Genomic DNA, 14,501 nt, shown 5'->3' on the forward strand with positions numbered 1-14,501 from the left:
ACTCTTTTCTCAGTCAATTTAAGCAGCTTTGTGTACAGCACTGTACTAGTCAGGACTGCTCTATTGTTAGTTAGCAAGTGTTTCTAGATAAGTTGGCATTTTATTCAGGTTGTTTTTATATCAAACTATTGGTGAAAGCCTCATTCTGCTAGCAACCAAAGGAACCACATGGATATTTTTGGTTGTACACCCTCTTTGTGACCAATTTCACACAACTTCCAGAAACCACTCACTAACCAGTTAGAGAATACACATTTTTCCCTTACAGGTTATCAGGCCATGGCCCACCAGTCTCTAGGCCTGACTGAGGCCACAGTAGCATGATATGAACATATGCTACCCTGCCAGCATCAGCTTGAATCCACTCTGTTTTGGATACATTTACAGTGGGGCAAAAAAGTATTTAGTCAGCCACCGATTGTGCAAGTTCCCCCACTTAAAATGATGACAGAGGTCAGTAATTTGCACCAGAGGTACACTTCAACTGTGAGAGACAGAATGTGAAAAAAAAAATCCATGAATTCACATGGTAGGATTTGTAAAGAATTTATACGTAAATCAGGGTGGAAAATAAGTATTTGGTCACCTCAAACAAGGAAAATCTCTGGCTCTCACAGACCTGTAACGTCTTCTGTAAGAAGCGTTTCTGTCCCCCACTCGTTACCTGTATGAATGGCACCTGTTTGAACTCATCATCTGTATAAAAGACACCTGTCCACAGCCTCAAACAGTCAGACTCCAAACTCCGCCATGGCCAAGACCAAAGAGCTTTCGAAGGACACCAGGAAAAGTATTGTAGACCTGCACCAGACTGGGAAGAGTGAATCTACAATAGGCAAGCAGCTTGGTGTGAAAAAATCAACTGTGGGAGCAATCATCAGAAAATGGAAGACATACAAGACCACTGATAATGTCCCTCGATCTGGGGCTCCACGCAAGATCTCATCCCGTGGGGTCAAAATGATCATGAGAACGGTGAGCAAAGATCCCAGAACCACACGGGGGGACCTGGTGAATGACCTGCAGAGAGCTGGGACCAAAGTAACAAAGGTCACCATCAGTAACACACTACAACGGCAGGGAATCAAATCCCGCAGTGCCAGACGTGTTCCGCTGCTGAAGCCAGTGCATGTCCAGGCCCGTCTGAAGTTTGCCAGAGAGCACATGGATGATACAGCAGAGGATTGGGAGAATGTCATGTGGTCAGATGAAACCAAAGTAGAACTTTTTGGTATAAACTCAACTCGTCGTGTTTGGAGGAAGAAGAATACTGAGTTGCATCCCAAGAACACCATACCTACTGTGAAGCATGGGGGTGGAAACATCATGCTATGGGGCTGTTTTTCTGCCAAGGGGACAGGACGACTGATCCGTGTTAAGGACAGAATGAATGGGGCCATGTATCGTGAGATTTTGAGCCAAAACCTCCTTCCATCAGTGAGAACTTTGAAGATGAAACGAGGCTGGGTCTTCCAACATGACAATGATCCAAAACACACCGCCCGGGCAACAAAGGAGTGGCTCCGTAAGAAGCATTTGAAAGTCCTGGAGTGGCCTAGCCAGTCTCCAGACCTCAACCCCATAGAAAATCTGTGGCGGGAGTTGAAAGTCCGTGTTGCTCGGCGACAGCCCCAAAACATCACTGCTCTCGAGAAGATCTGCATGGAGGAATGGGCCAAAATACCAGCTACTGTGTGTGCAAACCTGGTAAAGACCTATAGTAAACGTTTGACCTCTGTTATTGCCAACAAAGGTTATGTTACAAAGTATTGAGTTGTATTTTTGTTATTGACCAAATACTTATTTTCCACCCTGATTTACGAATAAATTCTTTACAAATCCTACCATGTGGATTCATGGATTTTTTTTTCACATTCTGTCTCTCACAGTTGAAGTGTACCTCTGGTGCAAATTACTGACCTCTGTCATCATTTTAGGTGGGGGAACTTGCACAATCGGTGGCTGACTAAATACTTTTTTGCCCCACTGTACATACAGGTTCATGACCATTTGGGATTGATTTTATTCAGGGATTCAGCCTCCTGTTTTCTTACAGGGGTAAAGCGAACAATAATCCTTTCTTCCATAAATGATCTTGTTTTGATTCAGTCTGCATAGAGACTGTTCACACAAACATACAAAAACAGAGGGTGGGGGAGAAAGAAAGAGGGAGCTGCTGACCAAAATCAATGCCCAGTGTAGAGCTCTCACTGGGATTAAAAAGTCTTCAAAACAAAAACAAACAAAAAACTCTATATGGTGGCCTGTGATATTGGTACTGTCACCACAAAAACCATAAAATATGTAAAACACTAGCACTGGCATAGAAATATATATCATATAACTAGCAGTGGCGTTTAGCACTGTCACCTAACCGCAAGAAGGTCCTAGGTTCAAATCCCCCAGCTTTGTGTTCTCCTTGTGCCTGTGTGGGTTGTCTCTGGGTATTTCAGCTTCCTCCCACAGTGCAGAGACGTGCATGTTAGGTTAACTGGCAATTCTAAATTGGTTGTAAGTGTGAATGTGATCACCCCGTGACAGCTGGGATATTGCTCAAGCCACCATGACACTGCATTGCATAGTCAAAAGAAAAATGGATGAATGAGTAGCAGGCAAGTGTTTAACAACAAATGAAGAGGATTGTTCAGTGGCATCTAAATTCATAGCAATAATGATGGACATGTGGGACCTCCTAAACTATTAACCAGAGGGGGAGAGGCAGTGTAGAGTCCAAACAGGTCACCAGTCTGTCAGGGTTAAATCATGTGCCTTTTGTCTGTGTCAAGAAATACAACTGGATAAAAATAAAAATGGACACTTTGATGACCTTTGACAGTGTGATTTCCTGTTTTTGTTTTTTTAAATTGTTTTATTTATTTATTTTTTACAGTTGAATCATTTGTTAGAGTGCACTTGAGTGTGTTTTGAGTATGTGGATTGTAACATTCATGCACCGTGGGGGATAGCGATATTGTTTTTAGACAAAAATGAAAATTCTAGCTTTATATGCATTTAGATAAAGATACTCTATTCAGCATTTGTGTTATCTGGTAGATGACAAAAATGTATGGGCACATTGTTCTGAAGATGTCTTGCCTCTCATCCAAAAATCCTCTTCAGTTCTAAAACAACTGATGATGAGTCCAAGGTATTAAACCCCTAGTGGGGGTTGTCCCCTTGGAGGTAGTCCACTATTAATCCTGTGAGTCATCACATGAGCCAGAAAAAAACCACATGGCCATTACCATCACAGAGGCCAAGGTGTGAATCCTCTGCAAAACACTCCTCCATCATGTGAGCTATTATCACAGCGCTAACATAGCAAGAGTGACAATCATTCAGAGTTACATCCATATGGGCAATTCAGACTCACTAATTAACCTAAACAATCATGTATTTGGACTGTGAAAAGTAAACAGCAGCACCCAGACAAAACCCATTTAGGCGAGAACACAAGATTAAAAAAAGAAAAGAAAAGAAAAAAACCCCCCAAATACTTATGCAAGTTCACAATGCTTGAGAAAAGAATACTTCATGCAACCTTGGTGTCTATTTTTATATATTTTATATAATAGATACATGAATCTTTCTCTATATATTTGTATAATATTTGAAATTCTGACCTTAATACAGGAAGTAACCACAAACAGTATATCCGACAGATCCTGGGGTTTGCATGTCAGCAATACATTCGATGGTTGTATAATCTTGAGTTGAACTAAGACAACTTCTGTCATTAAGTGGGAAATTAACACAATTAACAATTAATTATCTTATTCCTTATTAGGGAAAATAAATGTTCATGACATTTAGACTTCTTGGATGCCATAATTTTTAAGGCAGGCAGACTTAAACCTAGCACCTTGATTACTAGCTCTGAAATGCTTCTTGTGGCCTTAAAAATCTCTTCACCATCTTCCCCCTGGAGATTTTGGATTTCTACTCAGTGGTAAGTTCACACAAGGGTGCAGCTCATACCAAGGGGAAAAAAAGCCTTGCTATCTCCTCGACTTTGTCTTGCTGCAGTCTAAAAGCACCACTTTTCATTTAGTGCTTGATTTCCTCCTTTGACAGAGTGCTCATTTTAGGTTAATGATAGGACCTTCCTGCTTGATCTTTTCGGCAATATGTTCTTCAGGTGTGAGAGGTGTATCATTTGATTTGTCATTAATCAAAATGTCACTAATATGTAAATGAATCTTTCTCTGACAAGATTTAATTCAGGAGTCGTTGCAAGGGCTACTGGTGTTCACTGAGTCTGAAAGGACATCTTAATGAACTGTCACAGCCCTTGTCTGCATCTCTCGCTGCTACTTATTGTTAGTGCAGTTAAATTTATATTGGTCTACTTCTAAACAAGATCCTCAGGTCTAGAGATGTGCATAGTCTGTCACAACTAGGCATTCACAATGCAAGAAAGATCTGTGAAGTGTGATAACCGTATTCAATTTCGCGCTGACAGTGTGACTCGGCATGAATAAATACAGAAATGTCTGCTTTACTACAGTACTACACATATCTGTTTTGATAGGTACACTAGCCCAGTTATGTGCAGCAGAACTCAAGCCTGTGCTCACTGAATAAAGACATGGAGCAAATTATTTTGAACACACTTTATTAAAAAAGGTTTTATTTTTGAAATTTGTTTGTCTCACATTTTAAATATTGCTGTGACATTGAAAATGAAATGAACCAGACAAAACTAGATACGAGCATGAAAACGAGCTAAAAGGTCATACCTGATTAATGTTTATCAGCTTTTACCACAAAAACAACACAATTACAGTCTAACAACTTTAGCAATTTTGTTCATCTTCAGCAATTATTTATTGGTTACTTTGTTACATAGAATTCGTCAACAAAGGATTTGATGAATTGTCTGTTATAGTAGCTTTCTTATTACTATTATTACTATTAACTTTGTTATTATCAGCTTTTTGGGATTTCTTTACCTGGATGTTTGAGCGTGCATTGTTGAACATTGTTATTACTGGGATTTCTTCATTTTGGTTTTGCTCAAATAAAATTGAATTGGCTTTTGCACATCTCTGTTTTACGGGGTGCTTTTTTTTGGTAAAATATAAAATAGGATTCCTGTTGCTGGATTAACATTTAACTCAACAATTGCATTATTTTTCAATAGGCTAGCTAATTGCTTTTGGGTTGTTATTTTGCTGGTTAGTGATTGTATAGCTTAGGTCTTTGTGAGATACTGGTCGGAATCTCAGGGAATCGGCAGGGAATTCCTTGACCAGTATCAAGGGTGCTAGACCAAAACCCTTGTTGTCATCTCCTTGCTTGGCAGTAGAGCACCGCAATGGCGACTTGTCTGTAAAAACTCGCCAAGTATTGACCAAATAGTGAAACTAGTGAAACTAGTGAAAAAATGCAATGCAAACTGGAAACACAGAATGTTCTCTTTCAAAATAAAAAATGGGTCTTAATGCTGAAATCAACATGTTTCAAGAGGTACAACTTTTACTTTGAAAGTTAATGATCTCTTTTTCCAGTTTCATTTTTCACTATTTCACTAGCACTCAGTGAGCACTCGGCCAGTGTTTCCAGTGAAGTCGTCATATTCCACGCGCACAGACAACTACAGCAACAGGCTAGTGACCAGCCAATGGTGTGGTTATTTTTCTTAAAGCACCAAATACTTTTTTTTTGACCCATTACACTTAGTGATAGCCAGCAACTTTCAGCAACTACTCGCCGCCAGTTGGAGAATATCTATATTTTTCCCTAGCAACTGGTGGTTTCCAGAAGGTCAATTAATGGTTTTAGATGTGAGTGGTTCTGGCTTTAGCAATACTTTTTACAGACATCCAGCCACTACTCATTAGCTTGTTGAGTAAAACATTTTTACCAGCAGCCAGTGGTTGCTAGGGGGTCATCGATCAGTCTTTAGGCCTACAACACCTCTCTATCTTCTGGTATCATTAATTTATATTAAGGTTAGGTATTCTGATCACACCAACTTATGAGGTGATTTGAAAAAGGAAGAAATATAAAGATTCAGGCACAACTGAGTGCACAGAAACCCACCTTTTAAACCCAGACAATACCCAGTTCACATCTGGCTGACTGAGGTAATTACTTTACATCCGTTTTCAGTTGTCTCTCTGCCATGTCATCAGCGTTATTTCAAAGAATAGCTGACACAAGCACAACCAGAGGTAATAATATTGTTTAATGGGCAATAAAAACAGACAGTATCAAGAACACCCTACATTAGGTGACAAATGAGCTGACTTGCAGAGAATGGCAGCATGTGGCGAACTTGCTACGGATGCCATTGTTGCCACTCCCGCATTGCTGCCATCTCTGCACACTAATAATAAAACATGTCATTCAAGCTGAGAGAGAGCACTAAATATCTGTCCTGGTGCTCTCTCCCTCTGTGTACATGACCCTCAGCTTCACAGTTGTTGCTCACTTTCACAATTTTCATTCTGGTCGGAACATTTTGGCTAAAATTAGTTAAAAGGGGAGTTTTGAGGAAGCAGAAGTCAAAGTCACAAAAAAATGTTGGTGTTGTTCTGAATGCTTTTTAATAACACATTCGAAGTTGTAGGAGGTTTTACAATTTGTGGTTGACTTTGTTAATGTCTTGGTCGTCTTAGTTCTTGCTTCTGTGTTTTATTTGTGCTAAATTCATTACCATTCCTAGGTTAGATAGACAGAAGAGGCATGGAAGTTGGAAAATCAAAAAAAACAGTGTGAAGCCCCAAGATAATACACTGGAAATCATGTGTGTTTTGCCACTGCTACATAAAAAATTCTATGGTTAATTCAGTGTTTTAGACAATTTATGAGTTCCCGCATATGGCTTTCAAAGTGCATCTGAAATACTGTCAGTCTGCACTTCATGCTTGTATTTTAATCCATCCGTTTCCGGATATTATTTTTAAGTAGTCTGGATTCGACCAGACCAACACTAAGAATCCTTTAGTTGAAATAGCTCACCATATATGCCTTTAGACTTAAGCGGAAACCACAGTACCTGAAGGAAATACGCTCTAATAAGGAAGAGTACGGAAATTCCACGTGAGCCTGCTGTCACCGCTAAGCATCTGTGCTGCCCATCTGTGTGAGTGTGTGTTTTAATCAGAAGGTGTTTCTAAGCAACATCACAGATGAGCAACACTTAACCTAATAAACATCTTGATTAAAGTTATGTATATATTTTAGTTGCTCCGGCCTACTGAAGGTTTTCTAATGAGTGCAATTATTGTATAGTACTTAACACTACGAAAATAAATATCTTATTTAATCCATTTTTTTATGTTTTTCAGGGCGAAGCCATAATGCTGAAAAAACTGTGGTTCCACAGTAGTTTCTTCAACCGGTAAACAGAAACCTATATTAACGATCGGGCATTGAGTGGGCAGACATAATTAACGTACTAAGACAACTGAAGTATTATAAACACCAACACACAAAACAAGAAACCTAATTAACAACAAAGCTGCAATTTGGTGTGCACTCTTTGCCAAACTCGGAAGGCACAATATCTGCAAGCTTGTGATTAATTGAGCAGTGAGGATGCTGCTTTCTGGCACTGAAATGAATTGCTGAACAGCAGCGCTTGATAAAACTAGCAGGAACTCCACTTGTGAAGTACTGAGTTAAGTTGGAGTTTGCAGTATATTATATTGGCTGTTTAACCTCTGGGTGGCTTTTTCTAAATTTAATTCAGAGGGGCTTCTTTTTACATACATAAGTTATTATGTACTGAATTACTTTGTGAACGTGTGTAACGTGTCAACTCACAATTTAAGCAGGGAGGCCTTCACCATAAAACTAACACATAAACATTTAACACATTACTTGATAAAAACTGCCCAGTAATTGAAATCAATAGGAAACACAATTATGCAGGAAGACCATGGATGACAAAAGGACTACAAAATGCCAGCAAAAAAAAGAATACCCTATATCGAGAATTCATAAAACAGAGAACAATAGAAACTGAAATGAAGTATAAAACTTACAAAAATAAATTAACTAATATAATGAGATCCTGTAAAAGAGAGTATTACATTAAAAGGTTAGAACACAATAAAGATAACACAAGAGATATATGGAATGTATTAAACAGAATAATCAAAAATGAATCAAGGAATAATGATTACCCTGGGTACTTTATAGAAGGGACAAGAAGTATTAATAACATGGAAGAGATAGTAAATGGCTTTAATGAATTCTTCGTAAACATAGGGCCAAAACTGGCAGAAGAAATAAAGGTTGATGGAATAGAAAGGGACACTGGTGAAAATATTGAAAGGAATAGTAGCTCAATGTTTTTAAGAGCAGTGGAAGAGAAAGAGATTTATGACATAGTTAGAGGACTTAAGAACAAAACCAGTACAGACTGGAATAATATTGATATGGTAATGGTAAAGACAGTTATTGATGGTATCGTAAAACCATTAAAATATATATTCAACTTGTCGTTTCAAAAAGGAGTTTTTCCACAAAAAATGAAAGTTGCTAAAGTTATTCCCATTTACAAAACTGGTGAAAGACATCATTTTACAAACTATAGACCAGTGTCAATACTCTCCCAGTTCTCTAAGATACTGGAAAAACTCTTCATAAAAAGATTTGACAGTTTTGTGGAAAAATATGAATTAATGACAGATAGTCAGTATGGGTTCAGAAACAACAGATCAACAGCTTTGGCACTGATAGATTTAATGGAAAAGATAACGGAATGTATGGATAATAAGAGGTATGCGCTCGGAGTTTTCTTAGATCTAAAGAAGGCGTTTGATACTGTTAATCATGAAATTCTATTAAAAAAACTGGAAAAGTACGGGTTTAGGGGAGTGGTTTTGGAATGGTTAAAAAGCTATGTAGGGAATAGGCAACAATATGTACAAATAAATGAATATAAATCTAATTTGATGGATATAGCTTGTGGAGTACCTCAAGGTTCAGTACTGGGTCCAAAAATGTTTATTATGTACTTAAATGATATCTGCAGAGTATTGGAGATTTTAAAGTTTGTAATATTTGCAGATGACACAAATATACTGTGTTCAGGTGTGGAGTTGCCACAGGTTTTGGAAATGATCACACAGGAATTAACGATATTAAAGAAGTGGTTTGATATAAATAAATTATCATTGAATCTAGATAAAACCAAATTTATGTTGTTTGGAAACCAAAAGAAAAACATCGAAGTAGAAATATGTGTTGACAATGTATATTTAGAAAGAGTAAATGAAATAAAATTTCTTGGGGTGATCATTGACCACAAGCTCTGTTGGAAGCCACACATTACTTATGTTCGGGGGAAATTGGCACGGGGCATTGCCGTCCTGGGGAAAGCAAAGCATATGTTGGATCAGAAAGCACTGCACATTTTATACTGTGCTTTACTACTGCCATATATGAGCTACTGTGTAGAGGTCTGGGGAAACACATACAAAAGTAACACACAAACAATAACTATAATACAGAAAAGGGCCATTAGATTAATAAATAATGTAGGGTACAGGGACCATACAAATGCACTCTTTGTCAAAATGCAAGCTATTAAATTCCAAGACTTGGTGAAGCTTAAAACAGCGCAGATAATGTATAAAGTAAGAAATAAACTGCTTCCCAAAGAAATCTGTAAATTGTTCATAGAAAGAGAAGGTGGGTATAACTTAAGAGGGAGATGGAATTTAAAAATACAAAGTGCTAGAACAACTTTAAGAACTATGTCTATCTCAATTGCAGGAGTTAAATTATGGAACAGTCTAACAGAAGAAATAAAAGACAGTCAAAACATAAAACAGTTTAAAGTAAAATATAAAAACCTAATTTTAAATAAGTATAAGAATGAAGAAAACGGGGTTAACCCAGGACGGTAATGTTGCTGGAAATGGTGTTGCGGTTCTTTTTTGTTTTTTTTGTTTTGTTTTGGTTTGTTGTTTTTCCATAACTTGTGTATCTGCAAATATACACATTCTGTATTTTTCATATGAAAGAAACTATACTGTGGTGGGGCTTGCTAATTTCTTGTTTTGATTTATGTATGTTATGTTTTGTTTTACTTCATATGTTTCATATGTTTCATATGTTGTTTGTTTAATTTAAGACAAAAAAAAATTTAATGAATGAGAGGTAAAACTTGAGGGGGTAGGGACAAATAAGTAAATACTTCAGCCTACTCCTTTTCAAACAAATAATGGAATGATATTTTGTAATGATTGTGAAGGCACATGTTTGAAATGTTTGAAATAAAAATGAACTGAACTGAACTGAACTGAACATGACATGGCATTATTTTATCATTTGGTAGAGAGCATTTCAAAACTGGAATTGATCAAGCACGTGCTTTGTTGATTATAATAATTTTTGTTTTGTAATTTTAATAACGTGGCTAATTAAGACCATAGAAACAAGTTTATAACGAGCCATGGTGCTGCTCATAAAACTTTTCTGTCCCTGATTCTAAAACTTTTTAAATTTCCATTGATAGCTGTTACTGTTCAGCCTAGAGGGTAGATTATTTATGCAAGTGTTGGTGCATCACAGATTTTTTTTTTTTTTTTTTTGAATAAATCTAAAAATTCTAGCACATGGCCCATTTTCCTTCTTTGAATTGTGGTACTCTAAACCTTCTGAAACCTAATTACTCTTCCCCAAAAGCCTGTCCTGAGGCAGGAGAAAACCGTTGTGTAATGGGAACGTGATGGTAAACAATTCTGCAAAAACTGGTACATCCCTAGATTGTGTCTGCACATGTGTCTGTGAAAAGACAAAAACACACAAATTTATAGCATGCTGAAAACAGTGTGTGACAAAACTGTAGATTTCTTGTGCGCTTTAAAAAACCTGAATGTGCTTTTTCTGTATTTGCTTTTTTTTTCTTACTCATGTGTTAAAGGCAGTCCCCAGAGCTTTAGAAACTTTTGTGACATCCTCCGTTCTGACTGTATCCCGCTCATCTCAGTGCAACAAATGACCCATTCTGGGTTACGCCCTGTGCTTTTCTTTTTCTTTTTCCTTTTCTTTCTTTTTCTTTTTTTTTTTGAATAGATGTTGCTGTATATTTTGCATACCATTATGCATCTTAGTGATTCTCAATGTCCAAACAGTTAAAGATAACACAAATCTTCTACATGTTACAAACTTTTTAAAGGTCACTGTGGACTTTCTATTTCTATTTATCAAATAACCTTAATTAAATGATTAACTCCACAGACAAAAAAATGTTAGATGGCTAACTCAAAGGACAATCAGTGTGGACTGAATTTATTTTTATTGCAGATTAACGTGCAGATTATTTTCATGATCAGAATGTTTGCTGTTTGCTCTATAAACTATCAGAATATGGTTAAAAAAACTGACTACCAGAAAATATTCAAATTCAAGAAATTGGAGTTAAGAGATTATCACAGTAGCTTCTGATTGATTCAGCAACCAATTCATCATTGTAGCTTTGGATCAAAACCCTTCATCATGTTTATAGGCAGGTAATTTCTTGCTTTTAATGTGGTTTTTCCAGTCAGTCGAAGACACTTGAGATGCTTTTGAGTAAAACATACTAATTAGACAAAATAGATCCACAAGAAAGAAAATCTGTGCCTTCACAGAGGACACTCTCCCTGGGGTGTTGTGGTACCCTGGAGTTTATTTAAAGTACAAAGCTATAATTGTAGCAAATGTAGTGCCACAATGACAAGTAGATAAACTATTGTCCCACTTCTGTAGCTATCTCTGGTAAATCTAGAAGCTGTTTGTGATGATACTCTTTTTGTGTCATGTTATCTCTTCTATTTTGAATGTGTGCACCTTTTCACAGTGTTGTTAGTTGAGAGCATGATGCCAAATCATGAAAACTGTGAAACAGAATGCAAGTCACTTAACAAACTAACACTTTATACTTGTTTCTTTAATCTCGGGACAGCACTGTTGAGATAAAAATGTGCAGTGAAATGAGAGTGGCTGCATAATATGCACTTGTGGTTCATTTTTATCAATATTTTTCAATGACCTCACATAATAGGCCCCAGTCTGGGGCATGGCAATTTATTCCATTGTCCATTACGTATTGTTTTTGCCTGTTTGGTTTGCCAAAGCGGTGGGTAGTTATAAATAAGGCTATATCCAAATATTCCTCTGTTCAGCTATTTGTTAGTTAAGCGGGTATTCTTTTTTGGGACTGGGATCACCAGTCCCAAAAGAGTTGATCTCATTGTTTTTTAAACAACACCTTTTCATACACTTTTAGTGGGCTAACTAAACACATTTCAAAAGTATGTGGGGACATTATCATGGTGCTGTCCAATAGTGTCGCACTCTCAAGCCTAGAAATACTACTCTCTCGTTCTCTCTGCTGTATACATTGTGAAAGGAAGCAGCTAGGCTTCAGAGTGACAGCAGACATGCATGGTGAGAGGAAAAATTAAGGAAAACTAAGAGCTCCAGGGTTCTTTCTAACTTTATCCCTAATTGACCATTTTATGTATAAATATATCTGAAATCACAGCAAATTAGAGCTAACCTCATCTCACTCGCCTGGTGAAACTTATATTATTTGCTGTTGATAACTACCGATGCTTTAAACCCGCCCAAAATTGTATTTGAAATGGCCCTAATGAGATGCACCAATTGCCAGCTATTCAGTTTGTTAACTCATGCTGGTGACGTGTGTGTTATAACATTGCATGCAAATTGCACACTTCTCCTAACACCTGCTGTACATGCATAGAGGTTAAATGACCAAATCTTATCAGTAACCCAGGTTGTCAATTAAGGTTCTTTTGGATTAATGTCATATAACCTTTAAAATACATTACTGTGTCACTACTCCTCCAGAACTCTGACCACATTGACCCTGAAACTAATGACCAATTGATTAACATTAGCTACCTCTGTTTGCTAATTAGCACTCACCCTTGCTGTGACAGTGACGAATTTTGTGCCCTTCACCTGCTTAAAGGGAGCGTTATTGACCTATCCAGATTGAAAATCCTTACAACTGCCTGTACCTTTGTACGTTTTCACTGTGGAAGGATCCTCCGTAAGATATATGTAAACACAGACAAAGTCAAGCTCTGGCAGGGACTTCACTGTTTTCAGTGATTGAAATAATGGAGTTGGTAATTTGTTTTCTTCATTTGTGGTTTAAATGGTAGAAAATTAATGAGCTGGTGCTGCGGTACTATGAAGTGTCCAATGTTGACCAGTTCGTTCCGTCGTGTGGCTCTCAATACCAGCCACCTCATTGAAAACTATGAATATGTGACTCCATTCAGTCAGATGGCAGTACTGTATTACTGATAAACATGAGAGTCTGATTTTTTTTCTTCAGAAATGCGTCCCCACATATCATTCTGTTTCATCATATTTGTTGTTACACTGTGCAGCTGAATGTGGTGAATAATGATGTTATAGATGACATCTCTTTGACAGATGGCAGTCGCTCAGCTGTTTATATTCTGGCTCTGTGAAAGATGTAATCTTGTCGAAACATCCTGACTGAATTTCTACTTTCTTTCCTGCTTCTGCTTTGCATCATCGGAAACCCTGCTTTGGACTATTTTTGAAACATTTTGATTTATTATTAACATAGGTGCATTACAGATACGTGGTAGATGACAGTGAACTTAATATTAATAAAAAACAACCCATAAACCATCTGAACATTCACCTTCACTGGCTATATTATAGTAATGTTATTCACTTGCACACGTTGATTGTGATTTATTGTTCATTTGTGGTGTTGCAGTGATGAAAGCATTTGTGTAGTCATTACTGTGGAAAGCATGCTTTCTTTACTTTTCTCCATAGCTTATACTAATTCAGTGTAAAAACAGGAAGGGCTATCATTATCGGCATGACTTAATTATTGCACTGCAATTTATTATGGTTCTGACTAACCAATTAATTTTCTTTCAAATGCTGCTTGCTGTTCAGACTCTGTTTTCATGGGGTTACCCTAGTAACCAAATGTTTGGTGTTTAAAATGTCATTAAAATGTCAGAGGAAGATGAAAAATGTTCATAACCAACATTAAACGAATCCTAGGCGACATATGAAATGTCATGTTTGGTATGAAGAGCAGTCCACAACTAAAAGATGTTTAGTTTATGATTACAAGGCTTGGTAGTATTTCTATAAATACAAATAACCTAGACAATATGTTGAATATCAAAGTAGCTGGCAGATCGACTACTCGGCTGATTCAGTCAAAATAGTTATTATAAACTTTATAAAGGCTATTTATTTTCAGCACTTTTACTTTAATGCAGTCACCACTGGTTTTGACATTTTCCCTTCAGTTGTAACTACCATCTGTGACTTAAAACCAATAGCTCAATAGACACAGTCCCCTTCTTTTATGGCTTGGTTAGATAAGGTATCACAAATAATTTGCATCTTGGTGTTTGAGAAGTTACACTGACATACACCAGTGAACTGTTTATTACATTACAATAGGGCACTGGTATTTTTCACAGTGCTGCTGTTTTCCAGTCTATGGCGTGTTCTTCTGCCTC

The 14,501-nt window shown here is 37.2% G+C and overlaps 1 protein-coding gene across 5 annotated transcripts in view; it reads left to right on the forward strand.

The window, feature by feature from the left end:
- The window catches only part of ctnna2 (catenin (cadherin-associated protein), alpha 2), a 341,963-nt gene that overhangs the window by 16,492 nt on the left and 310,970 nt on the right, over window positions 1-14,501 (forward strand). The window contains exon 2 of one of the 5 annotated variants that reach the window (XM_026171091.1): window positions 7,296-7,348. The exons of the other annotated variants lie outside the window; for them this stretch is intronic. The gene's annotated coding sequence lies outside the window, so the exon portion shown is untranslated. The remainder of the gene's footprint in view (window positions 1-7,295; window positions 7,349-14,501) is intronic. 5 annotated transcript variants of the gene reach the window in all.

The sequence above is a fragment of the Astatotilapia calliptera genome, chromosome 6 (assembly GCF_900246225.1).
Source record: "Astatotilapia calliptera chromosome 6, fAstCal1.2, whole genome shotgun sequence".
Classification (NCBI taxonomy): Eukaryota; Metazoa; Chordata; class Actinopteri; order Cichliformes; family Cichlidae; genus Astatotilapia; species Astatotilapia calliptera.